Source organism: Psittacula echo, assembly GCF_963264785.1.
Source record: "Psittacula echo genome assembly, chromosome: 3".
Lineage (NCBI taxonomy): Eukaryota > Metazoa > Chordata > Aves > Psittaciformes > Psittacidae > Psittacula > Psittacula echo.
The window spans coordinates 49,435,354-49,454,422 of record NC_137736.1 but is presented as its reverse complement, the minus strand read 5'-3'; positions in this window follow the sequence as shown (position 1 = coordinate 49,454,422).

Sequence of the window (19,069 nt, the reverse complement as noted above, 5' to 3'; positions counted from 1 at the left end):
GAGATAGGTTATTCTTTATTTCAAGGTGTTGGCCAACAGAATGCAGCTCTGCTGTGCTCACACAGCAGCACAGCTGCTAACACTGTATTTCAGGAATATTCAGAACTCGATAAGGACCTCCTGGGATCCTTCCCAGCCCTGTTTACTGCTATTTGATGTGGGAGATTTTGAGCTTTCTGACTGCATTTTTAACTGCTACCTGATAATTTATTTATGCACTTACCTTGCCATTCAAAGCAATTGTAGGCAATTGAATGAACCTTGAGAGCTCCTAAGAGCTCTCACTTTTGTAAAGCCATAAACAGAGCTCTTCACTTTCAGAAGAAAATCACATTCTGACAGAGATGTGAAGGGGTTAATGGCTTTGTTCCATTATATATAATGGGGCCACAGAGAATTCTTTTAATAGTGAAGCAGAATGAAAGCTGGAAACTGCTTCAGCCCACTGCAACGTGAGGACTACAACTTTTTTTACAGTGAAATCTAACATAGCAAATTTATTCGGTCTTCATTGGCAAAGGCTCTGACCGCACCACCCAAGTCTTGGAAGGAGGACACAGAGACTGTAAGAATGAAGACCCTAGGCCCGCTGTAGGAGAGGATCTGGTTCGAGACCATCTTAAAAACCTAAACGTACACAAGTCCATGGGACCTGACAAAATCCATCCACGGGTCCTGAAGGAGCTGGCAAATGAAGTTGCTAAGCCACTGGCCATCATATTTGAAATATCATGGCAGTCAGGTGAAGTTCCCAACAACTGGAAAAAGGGAAATATAACCCCCATTTTCAAGAAGGGGAAAATGGATGACCCGGGGAATTACAGACCAGTCAGTCTCACCTCTGTGCCTGGCAAAATCTTGCAGCAGATTCTCCTGGAAGGCATGCTAGAGGCACATGAAAAACAAGGAGGTGGTTGGTGACAGCCAGCATGGCTTCACTAAGGGGAAATCCTGCCTGACCAATTTGGTGGCCTTCCATGATGGGGCTACGGAACTGATGGACACAGGCAGAGCAGTTGACATCATCTACCTGGACTTGTACAAAGGATTCGACACTGTCCCACAGGACATCCTTGTCTCTAAATTGGAGAGACATCAATTTGATGGACGGACCACTCAGTGGATAAAGAACTGGCTGGATGGCCGCACGCAAAGGGTTGTGGTCAATGGCTCGATGTCCGTCTGGAGACTATTCTATGATTCTGTGATTCTATGTTTCATATAGCAGGTTAGGCCAAATTAAAATATAAATAATTAAAAATTCTATTCTATGTTTTGGAGCTGAGGTGTTGAAAGTGAAGTGGAGGAGTTCTTACTCTGTTTTCTTCTTTGTCAATATACTTCCACGTACTTCAAGGTCATTTGGTTTATTCTCTTCTTGGCTGAATTTTTTACAAGTCGTGCCCTTCCTATTACATTTAGACACGTTATTTTTCAACAGCACTTTTGGGGATTCCTAATCTTTGCATTCCTGTGTATCGACCCATTTAAAGACTGACAAACAAACCATTACCACTAGGATGAATCCTCTAAACCTGTTTCCATTTGTGCTTTTTCTTTCACTTTCATAAATATCTGTGTCCTGTTACTACTCCTGACGTGATAAAGGCATCCACCATACCAAAAGGGCACATTATGTACACCTGCATAGTATAGCTATTTTTTTCTCCTTTTTTTTAAAAAACGGAAGTTACTGGTGTAACCGGTAATACTGGAGTTAAGCGATATATTCCTTTATTCATAACCATAGTACGCTGGATAAATAACTGCAACTATTATGAGGTGTGTGTTTGTTTGTGAAACTACCATATGTTTCAATGCAATACTGAACACATTTCCTGGATCAAGCACTGCTAGAGATAAGCATTTTTCTGTGAAATACGGAGTGACTGGGAATGAAGAGACAGAACAGCTCAACCTCATTAACTTGCCTTTCATAAATGTTTAAACCATCATTATACTCATTTTATTAGTATCAGTTTTCAGCAAATGACCATTTCATTTAAACTGGAAGCAGCTGAATAAATACAAAGAAGAAAAACAACCTTTCTAAAAGCTGAATTGCACATCCTTGTAGATGACAGCATGTGCTAACACTCATGAGCTTCCTTCCCTCCTGCTTCCCATTCTTTTTGATTCTTGGACAATTTTCCTCTCACAATTGCCTCTGACATAAGCTTAATTTAACGACACAGTTGCTCTGCTTTATGCTTTGAAAAGACGTGGTACTGAGCTACAGAATGGCAGCACCTAGGGACTCTGCGTGAGCAGTGACAAAACAGTGACAAAGAAGAAACAAACCCTGAACCTTTCTTCATGTCAAGCTTAATCTTTCTTTTCCTTCTCACAACTTCCATAAAATTGCTTCTCAATCACAATGTTTCACAAATGCTAGAGGTTCATATTAATGACAAGAATATTCAAGAATGTTACGAGCAGCTGGAGACCAGAGAATCTAATGTTGAACTCCTTCAGACTGCCTAACTGGGATCCCAAACTACCTCACATAGATTAATGAATACAACTGTCACTGATATTGATTGAAGCAGACCCGGAATTCACATTTGGATGGTGGAGTTCAAAATTAAATTTTTACATATGATTTTGAACATATGGAAATTTTTCATCATTGTAGTATTTCAGTGTTTTAGTGGCAACATAATAACATCATGTATACACAAATGAGGTATTTACGATCCTATGCACATACTTTAATTTTCCCTTTCTTCACAATCCAGTCCTTTTATATGTTTCCCTTTTCCAGATTTTCCTTGCAACATGCTCTCCTGTTAAAACAGATTGAAAGAAGTTCGAAGGCGTAATTGAGAGAAGGCTTTATGCTCTCTGTTTCATCTTAATTTCAATTTGATATAATTAACACTGTTCATAGATCGTAGTTGCCCCAAATATACCCTGTGCATAGCAAGTGTTATGAATTTGAGAAGGGGAGAAATATGAACAGAAATAAAGTTTAAAATCTTGTTTTTTAATTCCTCACAGATTACTGGTCTGAGATGAATTTTCAAGATAAATTCAGAAGACTGTGAAAAGCAACTAAAAATGAAAAAAAAAAAAATTAAACAAGCAATAGAATAGGAAGATTCTTTTACAAAGCACTAACGCAAACGGATACAGGAGAAATTAAGCTGACAAAAGATAAGAGGCTTTTCTTTGGAGCCCTAAGGGAGTCTAATTAACTTACATCTAGAAATGGGATAGAAACATCATAGTGATTTTACTGTCAGATATTTGGCTAGAAATCAAAAGCTTCAAAAAACGTTAATGGGGAAAAAGGTAACATCTGACGATGAAGCAGACAGGCTCATATAAACTGTGGGTTCCTTAATTTAAAAGTTCCTGAGGACATACTGAGTACAGACGAATGATGGACTGCAAAAGAGAATCTGAAGTAAGTAACAAAAATAGATTATCAGCAAAAGAGCAATTTCCTTTCCATGTAGTAAGAGCCACTACCAGTCTAAAAAATGAGCAATAAAGCTCAGAAAATAGGTTACAGAATTTGCTCTGACCTGCTGTGGCTGCTATATGATTCGGGCCGTCAGCATATCAGCATTGCATGTAAGTACATTAAATCATTACTGATATATAGGCACACAACCTTGTTATTTCCATTTATTACTTTTTTTTGTCAAGTTCATGAAAGGATTTCTGATGAAAGTGCAGTATTCCAGATGATATTACAACTAACAGAGCAGGCCACATGCAAACCTTCGTGCTTACTGACTGATGCTCTTTTCAAAGGGGAATTTAGGTCAGTGTAACTTTCTATGATATTCTACTTTTGATTAGCAGTGCTGTCAGTGCCACTTCCTAAAGGCAAAAGACATCCATCATCTTCAGGAATTTATCGTATGTAAGATAAAAACTTGAACTTTTTTCTTTCCTCAAAAAAAAAAAAAAAAAAAAAAAAAAAAAAAAAAAAAAAAAAAAAAAAAAGAAATCAGAATGGGAGAAGGTTGTTAATGGCACTATGCAGTTCTCCTGAGACAGCAAGCTTTCTAAAGGAATTATATTTATAAATATAATCTACTGTACTATTTTTATGAGACCTGTCAAGTACCCTTTTCCAAACATATATATGATGTAAACATAAGACTCTAAATTCTCTGAGAAAAGTAGGTTTGGCTGCAGAAGTTCCAAACCTAAGATATTTCAGAACTATGATAGAGATACTGTGGTTTACAGCAGTAGTCTACAAAGAAGCATGGAAACTATTTCTTCTATTATAAACCATAATTTCAATTACATCTCTTACAAGAAAAAACTTCTGTAGTCATCATGACCGGTCACCAAAATGATCACCTTTACATGCTCGATTTCAGCCATTCCAATACTACCTGTTTCCCCCTTCCCAGATGTTTTTGCTCTCTCAGGGCACACGCTGCATTGGACACAGAAACAGAAAACTCCAACAGCAAATAATTTTCTGAAATAATTCAGATTTCATCTGTCAGCCTAAGATCCACTTCAGGCAGCAGCCTGCTCGCTTGACTGTCACCTCTTTTTTCTCTTTCCCATGCAGGTATCCTCACACACTAAAATGTGCCAAATCCCAATGCCGCTCTTTCTATAGCCATACTATAAGTGGGGTAGTAAACACCTCTGGTAAGGAAACCCTAGTAACAACTGGGGTTAATCTTACTCAAGCTTCACATTTCCCCACCCCCTTCCCAAATGATAGGCAATATTTACAAGAACCAACAAGTGTTTCTGGTTTCAATATAACTCCAGTTTTAAAATATAGTTTCTAAACAGTCCTGTTATTTCAACCATGTCTGCAAGGATACCATCTCTCTCTTTCTACTTGCAATTTAATCCTTATAGTGTTAAAAATTTTTAGCTTTTAGAGCAATAGAATACAGAAATTATGTAAAAGAAAATCCTTTGAGACCTACAGAGTCACAATGATACTCAAAGAGAGAACTTAATGTAAACTGCTACAGTAAATGACAGAACATTTCGGTATGCTCTCTTCATGGAAGTGTGACGAATTTCTGTTCTGAGAAGAACAGAAAAAAAGTATACTCAGATAAAATCACTATGAATGTAGTTTCTGTTTCAGGAAAACAGGGTAGATTATAAAAATAAGTATCGTAGAATCATAGAATCATAGAATAGTTAGGGCTGGAAAGGACCTTAAGATCATCTAGTTCCAACCCCCCTGCCATGGGCAGGGACACCCCACACTAAACCATGCCACCCAAGGCCTCAACCAACCTGGTCTTGAACACCACCAAGGATGGAGCATTCACAACCTCCCTGGGCAACCCATTCCAGTGCCTCACCACCCTCTCAGTAAAGAATTTCTTCCTTATATCCAATCTAAACTTCCCCGGTTTAAGTTTTAACCCATTACCCCTTGTCTTCTCACTACAGTCCCTGATGAATAGTCCATCACCAGCATCCTTGTAGGCCCCCCTTCAGATACTGGAAGGCTGCTATGAGGTCTCCACGCAGCCTTCTCTTCTCCAGGCTCAACAGCCCCAACTCTGTCAGCCTATCTTCATATGGGAGGTGCTCCAGTCCCCTGATCATCCTCGTGGTCCTCCTCTGGACTTGTTCCAACAGTTCCATGTCCTTTTTGTGTTGAGGACACCAGAGCTGCACACAATACTCCAAGTGAGGTCTCACAAGAGCAGAGTAGAGGGGCAGGATCACCTCCTTCGACCTGCTGGTCACACTGTTTTTGATGCAGCCCAGGATACGGTTGGCTTTCTGGGCTACGAGCGCACAGTGCCTACTCATGTTCATTTTTTGATCGACCAACACCCCCAAGTCCTTCTCCGCAGGGCTGCTCTGAATCTCTTCTCTGCCCAGCCTGTAGCTGTGCCTGGGATTGCTCCGACCCAGGTGGAGGACCTTGCACTTGTCATGGTTAAACTTCATAAGGTTGGCATCAGCCCACCTCACCAGTGTGTCGAGGTCCCTCTGGATGGCATCCCTTCCCTCCAGCGTATCAACCAAACCACACAGCTTGGTGTCATTGGCAAACTTGCTGAGGGCGCACTCAATCCCACTGTCCATGTCACCGACAAAGATGTTGAACAAGACCAGTCCCAACACCGATCCCTGAGGGACACCACTCGTTACTGGTCTCCAGATGGACATCGAGCCATTGACCACAACTCTTTGTGTGTGGCCATCCAGCCAGTTCTTTATCCGCCGACTGGTCCATCCATCAAATTGATGTCTCTTCAATTTAGAGACAAAGATGTTGTGTGGGACAGTGTCAAACGCTTCGCACAAGTCCAGGTAGATGACGTCAACTGCTCTGCCCCTGTCCATCAGTTTCGTAGCCCCATCATGGAAGGCCACCAAATTGGTCAGGCAGGATTTCCCCTTAGTGAAGCCATGCTGGCTGTCACCAACCACCTCCTTGTTTTTCATGTGCCTTAGCATGCCTTCCAGGAGAATCTGCTCCAAGATTTTGCCAGGCACAGAGGTGAGACTGACTGGTCTGTAATTCCCCGGGTCATCTATTTTCCCCTTCTTGAAAATGGGGGTTATATTTCCCTTTTTCCAGTTGTTGGGAACTTCACCTGACTGCCATGATATTTCAAATATGATGGCCAGTGGCTTAGCAACTTCATTTGCCAGCTCCTTCAGGACCCGTGGATGGATTTTGTCAGGTCCCATGGACTTGTGTACGTTTAGGTTTTTAAGATGGTCTCGAACCAGATCCTGTCCTACAGTGGGCCTGGGGTCTTCATTCTCACAGTCCCTGAGTTCGCCTTCCAAGACTTGGATGGTGTGGTCAGAGACTTTGCCAGTGAAGACCAAGGCACAGATGTCATTAAGAACCTCAGCCTTCTCCAAATCCTCTTTAAAATGTGACCCAAAAGAATGAGATAAACCCAACTGACTCTGAGTTCATTTATTCCACAACACTGCTTCTAGGATAAGACAATGTGCAAGCTAATTACTAAGACTGGATGGCTACTCAGCAAGCATAAATCCATGTAGCTTCTCTAATATCAGCTGAGTGTTGTGAATGTGTAATTTCTCAGACTGATCCTTTGCTATGCCTACAGAATTTTTGGCTAACTCTGGAACTACATACTAGCTGAGCAAACAGCCTTGAGCAGTGCCAACCATAACTTTTTAAGTTGTGAAAAATAGAAACTCTGGCCTACTACAGAGTGAAGTCATACAAATCACTGTATGACTTCCTCTCTTTCTCTCATCTTCTACACAGGACACAGGTTTCCAGTGACTTGCCCAGACTTAGACCATGTCTTTTAGCAGAGTCAGAACCAAAAACAACTTCTAGCCAACTCCCTTAAACAATGGTTGGTTCTTTTTTAATAACACAACAAAATTGCATTTTCAAAAGCACTTTAGCCTTGAGCATTCCTGGACATACTCTTCTGCACCTGGAGCTGGAATGATGTTTGCTGTTACAAAATATATTCTTTCCAAGCTTTAAATTTAAAGGTGATGTGAACAGTGATAAAAGATATGCATGTGTCTGTGAGTAATGACAACTACTAAACGTAGGTCTGCAAGAGATGTACATACATATATGGATACAGAGTTTAAACATAAACATATATTCCCACATGTTCCCACAATATTTAGCAGCCCATTCTCTCCCATCTCAGGAATCCAGCCATGGTTAGGCAACAGTGTAAAGGGAAGAAGGGGACATTCACAGATTGCTGTGGAAAAATTAAATTACATGACTGTCCTGGGTTTAGCAGGAGCAGTCATTTTTTCTCCTTCTTAGTAGCTGGTGCAGCATTGTATTTTTGCTTTTCGGCCTGGGGATAATACTGATAAAGCCGATGTTTTCAGTTGCTGGTCAGAATGTTTACTCTGACCAAGGACTTTGTGAGTCTCATGCTCTGCCAGGGAGGAGGGGAAGCCGGGAGGAAGCAGGGACAGGACACCTGACCCAAACTAGCCAAAGAGGTATTCCATACCACAGCACGTCATGCCCGGGGATGTAACTGGGAGTTACCCGGAAGGGCACTCTCTGCTTGGTCGGACTTGTTTTTGGCGGGCGGTATCGTATTCTCTTCCCTTGTTATTTCTCTTATCATTATTATTATTGGTGGTAGCAGTAGTGGTTTGTGTTATACCTTAGTTACTGGACTGTTCTTATCGCAACCTGTGGGAGTTACATTCTTTCGATTCTCCTCCCCATCCCTCCGGGGGGGGGGGCTGGGGGGAGTAGAAACTGCATGGCTGACTTGCCAACTGGCTTAAACCACGACAATGACATTTTTCTACTTATACTAACAATGATCTTTCTAGTTACATGCAAAATTGCCAGGTCCATTTTTAGATTGGGCTTCTCCACTTTATGCAATCAGTTCTTCTGTGTCATTAAGTGTCATAAGCATCTCACAGGGTCATCGGTACCTCTGAGAATGACTGAATGAACAGACCACCAAGGTAGCTTGCACGAACAACTGATCTTCAGGTAGTTTGTGTGTCAGTATTTGGTAGCTCCTAAATCACCGCTTCTTTGTCTTCAGGTCCCAGGACCTGTGAGCTGCTTTTGAGTGCTGAAAGCCAAGGAAAAACAGTTTGTAGGAGACTAGAAGGACACATTCACTGCAATGAAGACATCTGCAGCTTTCAACTCAGAGCATGCACAGTGATAGTACAGTTTCATCATAAACTTAAGCCAAAATCAACTAAATTTATATGGGAAACATTCTACTGACTCTATAGGAGATATGGGTTAGGAACCCTTTAAAAAGTACAAAATTCAGCTTTTCAGGTCTGACAAAAGTCAGCTGGTCCCAGTTTTGGTGGATCTGCAGGCACCACCATAATAAGAAAGATTAATAATAAAATCTCACTCATCCTAATTATTTTGCAATATTTCTGTTTTCTTGTGTAGCTTTACAGTAAGAGGACACATGTAAAGTGTAGTTCTTTCTAACAGCTGGTCATGTACCTATAGCTTTATTCAGTCTTATCAAGTCACTTGAGTGTCCTACCTGAAATCAGACGGCTGCACTTAGACTGGAAACAAGCCCCAGAATTCGTAATTCTTGAGAATACTTATGCATGCAGCAGCTCAGCAAGTTAATGGGAAAGGCAAATGGGAAAGGGAAGGATGAAAATATCTTAGTTTGGAAGGGATGTATAGTTGTTTACAAATATTTCACACCAATGAGTGAGCATCAAAGCTAAGACTCAGTCTTCAGACCAGTAATTCAAAAATGCTACCAGCTGGTTCATAGACTGGGCAAAAATATTTTATCAACGTTTTCTTTGCTAAAAATACTAAGCTGGATCGAAGATGCCTTTCACAGATTGATATGGTTCATAGCTGAAGCATGCTGATAAGTACGGGGATGGAGATGTATTCTCTGTGCTTTATAGGTTCTTTTTATGATGATAACCAGACTCTTACTTTTTCTACAATGCAAAACATCATATTTTTTTAAAAAATGTTCAGCACTACTGACATCTTCTCAAAGCATTCTATTTGAAATGTGATAACATGGTTTTTGAATACAATGTTGCACACTCAGAAAAATCTATCTTTTAAATGCTGTAGTTGGAATTATTTATCAGTGGTAAATTCAGCTGACAATTTCCCAAAGTCCAAGCCTTTTTTAGGCAAGATATGCTGCAAAAAACAAACAAAACTATTCAAGGCTTGTAGGTAGAAACCAGACTGCCAAGAGGCAGCTACTGCCATGCAGTGATGTAAAAGTATTTAAAATAGTCTTAAAAGTTCTGTTTTCCCAAACTCAGCAAAAATCAAGCTTTACTGATATTTCCAAGCACCTTTTCCTGTCAGTACCTAGCTCAAATGTTCCTTCTATTCTTTATCATGCTCCTAAACAAAATGTTTTTTTCATGCTGTTTTTGGGCTTTCTTAGATAGCTTTGGGCCCCCCTTTTTTTTTTTTTTGCTCCCTTTACTTTGATCTTTCTGTTCCCTTTCCACAAACTTTTACTTAAAAGCTAACCTGGACTCACTCACTGTCCTTTAGTGTGCTACGATGTTCATGTCTTTATTCTTTAGAATGATATTATTTCAGGTATTTTACAAATGACCTTAAATTTCCCTACACTTACATTGATAGAAAAGCTATGGCTATATACAATCTTTATCAAAATATTACTACTTTAGAAGCAATAAGCTGAAGGCATACAATTGCAGGTCAGTCTGAGGTTCTTGGTATTTCTTCTTTCCTAAAAAATCTATTTCTTGTTACAATTTCATGACACTTAGCATACCTAGGAGCAAGCAGTGAAGAATAATTGACTCTGTACAGATGGGAGAGTTTCTTATCTGGAGAACACTTCACAAATATCCTCAGGTACATGTTGCAAAATGGTCTGAGGTCTTCTTTTTAATCTATTTTTGCTCATAAAGTTTCAGTGTCACAGTACTTTTCAGCAGCATATGAATTACAAGTGAAAATTCAGTAGAAATATTAACATTCCTTAGCTAACCAATGAGAAGCGAGGAAATGTTAAGACTAAGACTTGTTCTTGCAGCCACCAAAGTGTATTGCATTTGCAAGACCTTAATTTCTCTAGTTATGGGACCATCTAACACTACAGTTCAAAGAACTGATTTTACTTTTCTGTAGCCCACCTTAAATCCAGAAGCTCCCTCTCAGCTTTTCATTATTTCCTTCCACAACAGAGGTTGCTGCAACTAGTAGTTCCCTAATCAAAGTTCAATCAGATCTGTCTCAAGTGTGTTCCTCAAGACCACCTTTCCTAAGGTACCTCCTGTAGGTCCACTACAGTGAACAAAAAACAGGCCTCCACAGCTGTTTACAGGGGTGAAGACGGAATGAAACGCCAGATGCATGACAATTTTTGAATGTTTTAGTCTTTTACTACAATCTAATCAAAACACACTGAGTACAGCCATTTATGCATGAGTGAAAATAACGGCATCAGTGAAAACATTTCTTTCAGAGAAGTCAGAAAATACTACCACTGGTATCATCAAGGACTATTTTGTGTATATGTTGTATGCAACTTATTTACATCTTGCTTTAAGAAAAGCGAGGATACAAACTGCCTTTTGGGCCAGTGAAAATCCTAAGTAAGTCTATCACAAACTAGGCACAAGTGTCTGATGCCTGGAATGCTGCTGTTCTGTGAGGAGACAGTAGTTCATCAGTTTAAGTTTGTTGAATTACTAGGTATTTGCTGTATCTGGAAATATGTTAGAAGCTTCCCTTTCTTCTGTGGACTTCAGACAGATATTGCCCAAAGGGCCAGATGAAACTATTTCATTTAATAATATGCATGACCTGGTTATTGAGATTACAATTATTTAGATCTAGCAGAGAGTTAGAGGTAACTGATATGTGCAAGGAGGTGATTTGAACCTGTTTCTGGAGTACAATGAAGGAGAGAGGTATCTGAGAATCATCTGCCCTAACTGGAGTCTATGCATAAGCTAATCATCCTTGGTTCACATTACTGCAAGGACATAGTCACCTTCAGAGAGCTATGTGTCCCAACTTAAGATTGGTCAGATAGAGTTATATAGAGTGAATCCCACTTTTAGCCCCAATTGTATGTTTCCATACAACTTCGTAAGAATCAGACCATCACCCACCAGTCAGAGGTAGGGGGTTATTTAACAGAACATGTGTGGGAGCTGAACCATTAATGCCAAATGATTATCCAAGTGATTATCTGATCAGTCATCAATTACCTCAGTCAGAAAGCTTCTAAATACTTGGGTAAGAGGTGCTCAGGAGGTCTCTTTCTGACAGGCTCCTTCTTGTTGCACTTAAAATTCAAAGATCTTCAGACTGTGCATCTTTACTTACTATCTTTATTGCACAGTGGACCTATGCAGTGATTTCTTTCAGCTATACCATTGCTGACTCAATAATCTTGTCTTTAAGTTTGTTAAGTGCACGACTATGCATAAGCTATTAGCAATTTAATTTCAAAGCCAAAACAATATGAATAAAAAGCTCATTCCTTATTTTACATTCTAACAGAAGAAAGTAATTCCTATACTGCTCTTCCATTTTAGATAAGTGAAATTTTCCAACAACAGAAATTCAATAGGCAAACGTTTATCATCAAAACCAAGGGTAAGACCTACACCACCCATGATGAATAACAAGCTTCAGCTCCCTTTCTTTGGCAGTCGATTTTGTACAGTACCTTACAGACTTATTACACTTACGACATACTAATTTTTCCCTTTGTCCAAAGTACTAAGGTTCAAGACAGATTCTGACAAAGTATTGCAGGATATGAGGCCAATAAACTATTTCAATGCTACAAACATTCACTTCTGATCATTTTCAAGAAAACGCTTAATTAATTTAGAGCTATGATTTTAGCAAAGGGCACACAGTAAGCAGTTGCATTGGCTGTGACTGGCTTACTCCAACTTCTTTTCTAGGTATTAAGCCAAAGCTAAATGCTGTAAGTAAATACAAACCCAGCAGTCAAATGCTCATCCCACAGCATGTGGAGCCACCACCAAATAAAACCGAGTATCAGGTAGCAACTTTCAGTAAGCTCTCTCCAGAAAAAAACTTCTCAATATTAAAGAATATTCTCCTCATCAATAGTTTTGCAATAGTAATGGGCTACCTCTCTGCAAGTTCTTTCAATATATGCAACTGGTGTGCATGATATGTTTAAACCAAATACTTTTAAGGAAGAAAGAACTGTCTGTTGAGTTCATTTTAACAGCCTTTTGAGCATGCAAGTCCCATTAATGTTTCTGGGATACCAAAACAAGGCCTAGCAACATAGAGAAGGCAGATATTCAGGAACTTTCAAGAGCTGAAAGAAATATGGTTTTGTGTATCAGAACAATACAGAAGACATTTAACCACTACAGAGATGAAAAAGCAATAGAGACAAAAGAGACAAAGTGTCTCAAAACCTTTTTTACTAAGTTGAAGAACAGATGATTGCACAGAGGAGAGTAGGGATGAGAAACATGTTTTGGGTTGTTTTTTTTCCCAAGAAGCGTAGTCCCACAACAGGCATAGTATAGTTTCTGTTTTTGTCTCAGGAGGCTGGCCATACAGCCGGGTCTGAAAAACCTTGCTGTATGGCCAAGTTCCTCCCTTAAATGCACATAATTAGTTCCCATTGAGAAGACAAACCGTAATATATCCCAGACTAGGATCTGATCCATTTCTCTTCTTAAGTCTCCTGGTGGCTATTAATGGGTGGACTAGAACTGGAACACCCTTTACTAGTTTCCAAAGTTTCCCACTTGCATGACAGAGTTGTGTGGAATTAATACATTTCAATAATAATGTTCCATTTCTCTTCATTTTAAAGTTTGCTACAAATTTACCCCTCATTTAGTGAAGCAAGTGTAAAAAAATACAAATGCATAGACACCCTTAACCAGCAGCATAACATAATATCACAAGAAAGGCATGCAAAGGCATGAAAAGCATGAATGTTATTTGAACAAGTCACTATTAGTTTCTCCATCCCCAACTCAGTAATACTATGAACACACTGCTGCCTGTTCTGGTCCTTATAAGAGGGTAAATGGTCCCTTGAGACCTGTATTTTACTGCAGAGACGCAGAAATGTGGATATTTGCGATATTAAACATGTGCTCATGTGTTTAGAATGACTACAAAACATAGTTTTCTTGTAGTTGAGAAAAGCAGCATCCGTCTTTGCTTAAAGACTACATTCACATGATCCATTAAGAGCTCTGGCAAACCCTGACTGTGACAAACTTAGCTCAGTCCAACAGGGCACGGAGAAGCAAGAATTAGCACAGCTATATATCCAGTGTTATGTGTATCACCACACAGTTTCACAGCAGCATTCTCCTCGGAAAGCTCAGTGTGTGTAATGCAATTCTGTCTACAGCTAACAGATCCAGCCTGAAACATGTTACTCAACTGGTAACACACAGGCACTGTGGCCAAATATCTGTCATCCAGCCAAGCAGAGAACAAGATTTGGAGTCCTTGTTTAGCTCACCATCTGCAGTACATCTCCGCAGTGCTGTGAACACACTGCCACCAGGTATCCTGAAGGAAAGGTAGTAAGGGTATTTGCTTGGTTTTTGACTGGAGAACAAGCAGTCTAGCAACTTTGTAGACTTAGAACAATAATACTCAAATATATAATTTTGTCAACAAATCTTTAAAAAAATAAAATCTACTCTGCTTTCCTTATTCAGACAGGTAAAGGAATCTAAAGCTCTGTTATAATCTCAGTTTTTGAAAATTCTAGGCATGAGTCACCATTTTTTAACTGTAGCATATTGCTATAAAATACTTTGGATACTGAGAATGGCAATGAACATGAATGACAATGACTGTGAAATTCTCATTGGTTTGGTTTGGTTTGGTTTTTTTGTTTTTAATTGGTCTTCTCAAGGCTTTTCTGGAGACACCAGAAGAGCAGATCTTAGAACACACAAGTTGATTTCAATTTAAAAAAAACCCAGAGAATATTATTTTAGCGCTGTGAAAAGAATAAAATAATCTAAACATCAGTCTGTAGAGAGTTTTGACGTAATGAAATAGCATTTATGCAACCATGATGTTATCAACTCTTGGACTAAAGAATGGACTTATGTGGCCACATAACGAGCAATTTTCTCATGTGATTTCTCAAGCATCATACCAGGAACAAATGCTACAGCCAGGTTCTAAACCCACAAAATTTCCAAATTTCAGTCCAAGAGCTTAAGCAAAATACTCTACCTCCTTTTACTAAATTGGAGATGGGCCCAAACACCTTCACTCTGAATTCAGACAAGATTCAACATCCATTTTTATAAGCTGCCTAGTCAGAATTTTGGATTTTGATTTCTGTTCATAACATGATAACATAGGCTCAGTTCTTCTGTGGCAGGCAATGAAAAGCTGTTTTTAAGGTCTCCCCACAAATCTGGAAGACAGCCTGCTGAGCTATAAGATCTGTTTCCACCCTTTTGTTTCCTTCTTTCAGCTCCATAGCTCTTTCTAGAAATAATCCACACAGAGATAAGCAAGGATGTAGGAGCAGGTTTACACACATACTGTTAAAATGTGGAGTGTATTTTCAATATGTAATATCCTAGTTTATAGAATGATTATCTCAGTTTCACAATTTTAAGGTTATATTTTTGATGTTATTTTTTATATATATATATAAGGTTATTTTGATGTTATTTTTTATGATGTTATATTTTATGATGTTATCCAATTCTACAAAGGCAACATTTACTATACCAACTCATTTTGCAAGTGATTGCTTTGTAGTTGCAATAATCCTCTTGACAGAATTAATGGTAATTTTCAAAGCTGAGGAAACAATACAGTTTGTTCCTCTTACCATTAAGTTGAACAAAGGATTAAGAAAGAAAATAAGGTAGGTACATAGCTTAGTATCTCTCAAATTTCAAGTGTATTTTATAACAGCTGACACCTTTAAGAAAACCCTAAAAAAAACATTTTTGAGAGCAATGTGGAAGAAATTAGGTAATAATAATAATTCCCCCTTCAGCAACAAAGGGAAAATTGTTTTCCTCCTTTTCGCAGTCTCCCTTACATCTTAGCTACACCCAGCACCTCTCCAAAGTGAAGTTAATGAGAAAGATGTATCTATTTAAAGTCTACCCAAACCAGAAAAGCAAAGCTAGTATATTTACAAAAATATGTCTGCATCCCTCATTTGCTCACTGAGCAAGCCACATGTTAATACTATGGAAATAATGCAAGTGTAAAAATACATGGGTTTTCTTACACTTCTGGCAGATTTCCTTGCATCATTTAATAATGAAGTAGAGGGAGTCCCAGTTCAAAACAAATAAAGCAAAACCTTGTATATAAATAACTTTAAGCTGAGACAACTCATTAATCTCTCTCTGAGATCTGACTCTCCCTCCATATCAGTATCTCATAGGAAAAAAACAATCAGATATTTGAAAAATAACTGTAACAGCCTAATAGAGTGGCTCTGAGAGCAAAAATGAGCAGATGCAGATGGAAAATGTTCAACCCAAAACTGCTGACAGAAAAATGCACATCAAGTTACTCTCCAAAAATATTCCCAAAGTTAGAAGTCTCCTATAAACCTGAAGTGGTGATGGCCAGGACGTGGGGTGTTCTGAAGACCTACAGCACGAATGCAAGCAAGTTGGAAAGAGAATATGACCTTCTCAGAGGTACACTGGAATAAGACAAGAGGCAATGGACACAACTTGGAACAATTCCAGTTAGATATAAGGAGTACGCTGATGATAGTATTGGAAATGGAAGACTGTTGCAAAATGTGAGACAGCTTCCGGCCGGCCCCAGAATCGTACAGACTCAGAAGGATACACTAGCTGCTAGTGCAATTCCCAGCCATGGAATATCAGTTTCTGCTGTTTCTAGCAAGAATATACTACATTTCTTCTGATTGAAATTAATGATAAATGCTGATTGAAATTAATGATAAAGAAGTTCCAAATTATTGAGCAACGTAGATGATTGATACAGAAGACAAAGAAAGAACTCCTACTTTTAGGATTTTTTTTCCAGAAAATCATGATCCTATACTAGTATTTTACCCACATGGATCTAAGATGTTTGTGTGCTTCTGTTCTCTGTGGAACATTCCAGTGTTCAATCCCACATGGCAGCCACTTCCAGAAGAACTGTGATTACACAGTACAGGGCAAAATGACAGCCAAACCCAATTGCAGAGCAGTGACAAATTGCCTGTAAATTCCACCCAACCTAAATTGGATTTTTCTTTAGCAGGGCAGGATTAGCTGTTATTCTTACAAACCATCTGAAGTTACTATGCATGGTCAAGAATGTTGATACACAAAACACATGGTGCCAAATAACATCACACTGGGGCAATTCCTGCTGCTGAGAGGGCTATGAGTCTGTTTTTATCACTAGTGCCCCTATGCTCTGCAAATTACATCATACAGCTTGTTTCTGTATCTGTCATCCATTCAGCCTGCATGTATATTTATCCACCTCCACCTGTCTGCTTAGACAAATCAGCAATGGAAAAGACAAAAAAAAGAAGCCAGATAGCATGTAAATTCATGTGCATTGAGTTACAGAAGAGTTAATATTAAATGTTTTGCAATGAAGAAGTACTTTAGATTTCAAAGTAGAACAACTCCCATCTAGAGAACCCGGGAATCCAGTCCACAGTAGGAATAGAAAAACTGAACACTCTTACATGTTCAAGCACAGCAGATACTAATGGGGTACAACATTACAAAACAAAACCAGCAAGTATACAGCTGTCTATTCAATGCTACCATCTGTCAGTATTGTCTCACTGTGAGTCTACAGTGCCTGTTTTCTTCAAGTCTTTGTTATAAGACATGTATATGCTTCCTTAAACACAATGGCATCAAAATCCCACAGTTTATTGCAAGGGAATATAAATGAGGATGCAGAGGAAGTACCTACTCAGTAGAAAGATAATCCTTAAACTGAAGGTTTAAAGCTCTCTCAGTCTTAATATGATTCCACATTACCTGGTAGTATTTGAATAAGACAGAGGAATGGCCTCTCCTTGACAAGACAGCAGAACATCATATATACTAATCTTCCTATTATCACAACAGAAGGATAATAGCAAAACACTAGTCCTAAATGGACATGAAAATTTGTCCAAAAACTAGTTCATCACTGCCAATCCTGAAGAGCCCCAGAGCTGTGACAAGGACTCAGTAGCCAGTGCCCCTGGTCCTTTGTGTCACACAGAATGCCAGAACACTCAGACATACTTGGTGCTTGTGAGTGCTTGTGAGTGAATTAAGACAGTGACAAAATGACAGGGAATAAAATCGAGTTAGAGCTTTTGCAAATAGCTTTCACCTTCCTCAACACTTCTTGGATAATGGGAAGGAGCAGAGCTGTTCCTTCTTCCTGAAACCAGACCACAAGTAACTGTAGATAAAATGAAAGAACACCTACCAAGCAGGCTGAAACAATGATTGCTTTCAAGCTTTCATCAACTGAATGGGCATTTAGAACTGTGCTGTGAATTCATGGGAACAAACTGCTTGTTAGTGGTGTTAACAAGGAGGCTCTGAAATATTGCATAATTTTTAAACCAACATCTATTATTGTAACAGCAGTCATTTTCCAGTTACTGTGGTAAGCACACCACCCAATGTGACTTTAAGGGTGAAGAGTATAAGAATGGGATATTTCAGGAGATTGAGCTTCCAGGCAAGACACCAAGCATCATGGAAGAGATGGTGAAAGCCTTCTTGGGAGTTTATGGAGAGAAAATAACAAAGCTCATCAAGAAAAAAAGCTGTGAGGTCTTTTTTTTCTGAAAGTTGCCATGCAAAGGTTAAACATGGAAAATTCTTTATGAGTACTGTGATTGTTTTCTGTTCAACACAGTAATAGAAAGCAGATGTTTCTGAATAGCCACCTTTAAGGAAAGGAGAGCAGGGGTGGATAAGGGAGCAAGGCAGCTGGATATAAATGCTATGGCTTCAGAGTTCAAATTTAGTTACAGTATGTAAAGCTGAGAAGTGAAAAATGAAAAAAAAGGCAGCAAAAATATTTTCCAGGAGGGACCTAAGGCAAACACAACTTCACGTTGTGCATATTAGCAACAGATAAATGCTAAACAGATGTTTGTTGTAAAAATACCCATCTCCACATACAAGCTTAAGAAATAACTGGCTCACACTCAATATTTAAAGGAGAGGAATACACGTTGGAGGAAAAAGTTGCAAGACAGAGTGGTTAAGACCAAAGAGAAGGACGTCAACTCAGCAATGCAAATGCAGCAATAAGATGAAACGCCACTCTGGAAGAGAGAGTGACATGGTACAAAAATGGTGAATGGTGAAAGATGCCTGTATTGCCTAAGGAAATTAACAGTTTTGATCTCCAAGAGCCTGCAAAGATTTCCAGCATGGGAACAAGACAGCAGATCCACATCAAAAGGACAGTCCTGATCCTGCATGAAACACAACTCAGAGACCTTTTACCTGTATTGCAGACTAGGACGAAAGCCAATGATAACAGTTTCAAAAGCATTAACACAAGAAAGAAAGAAATGTGTGCAGTTGTAGATATGAAAGTGTATCAACTGCATGTTTATGTGAACAGTTGTTACTGAAAACCAAACTAAGT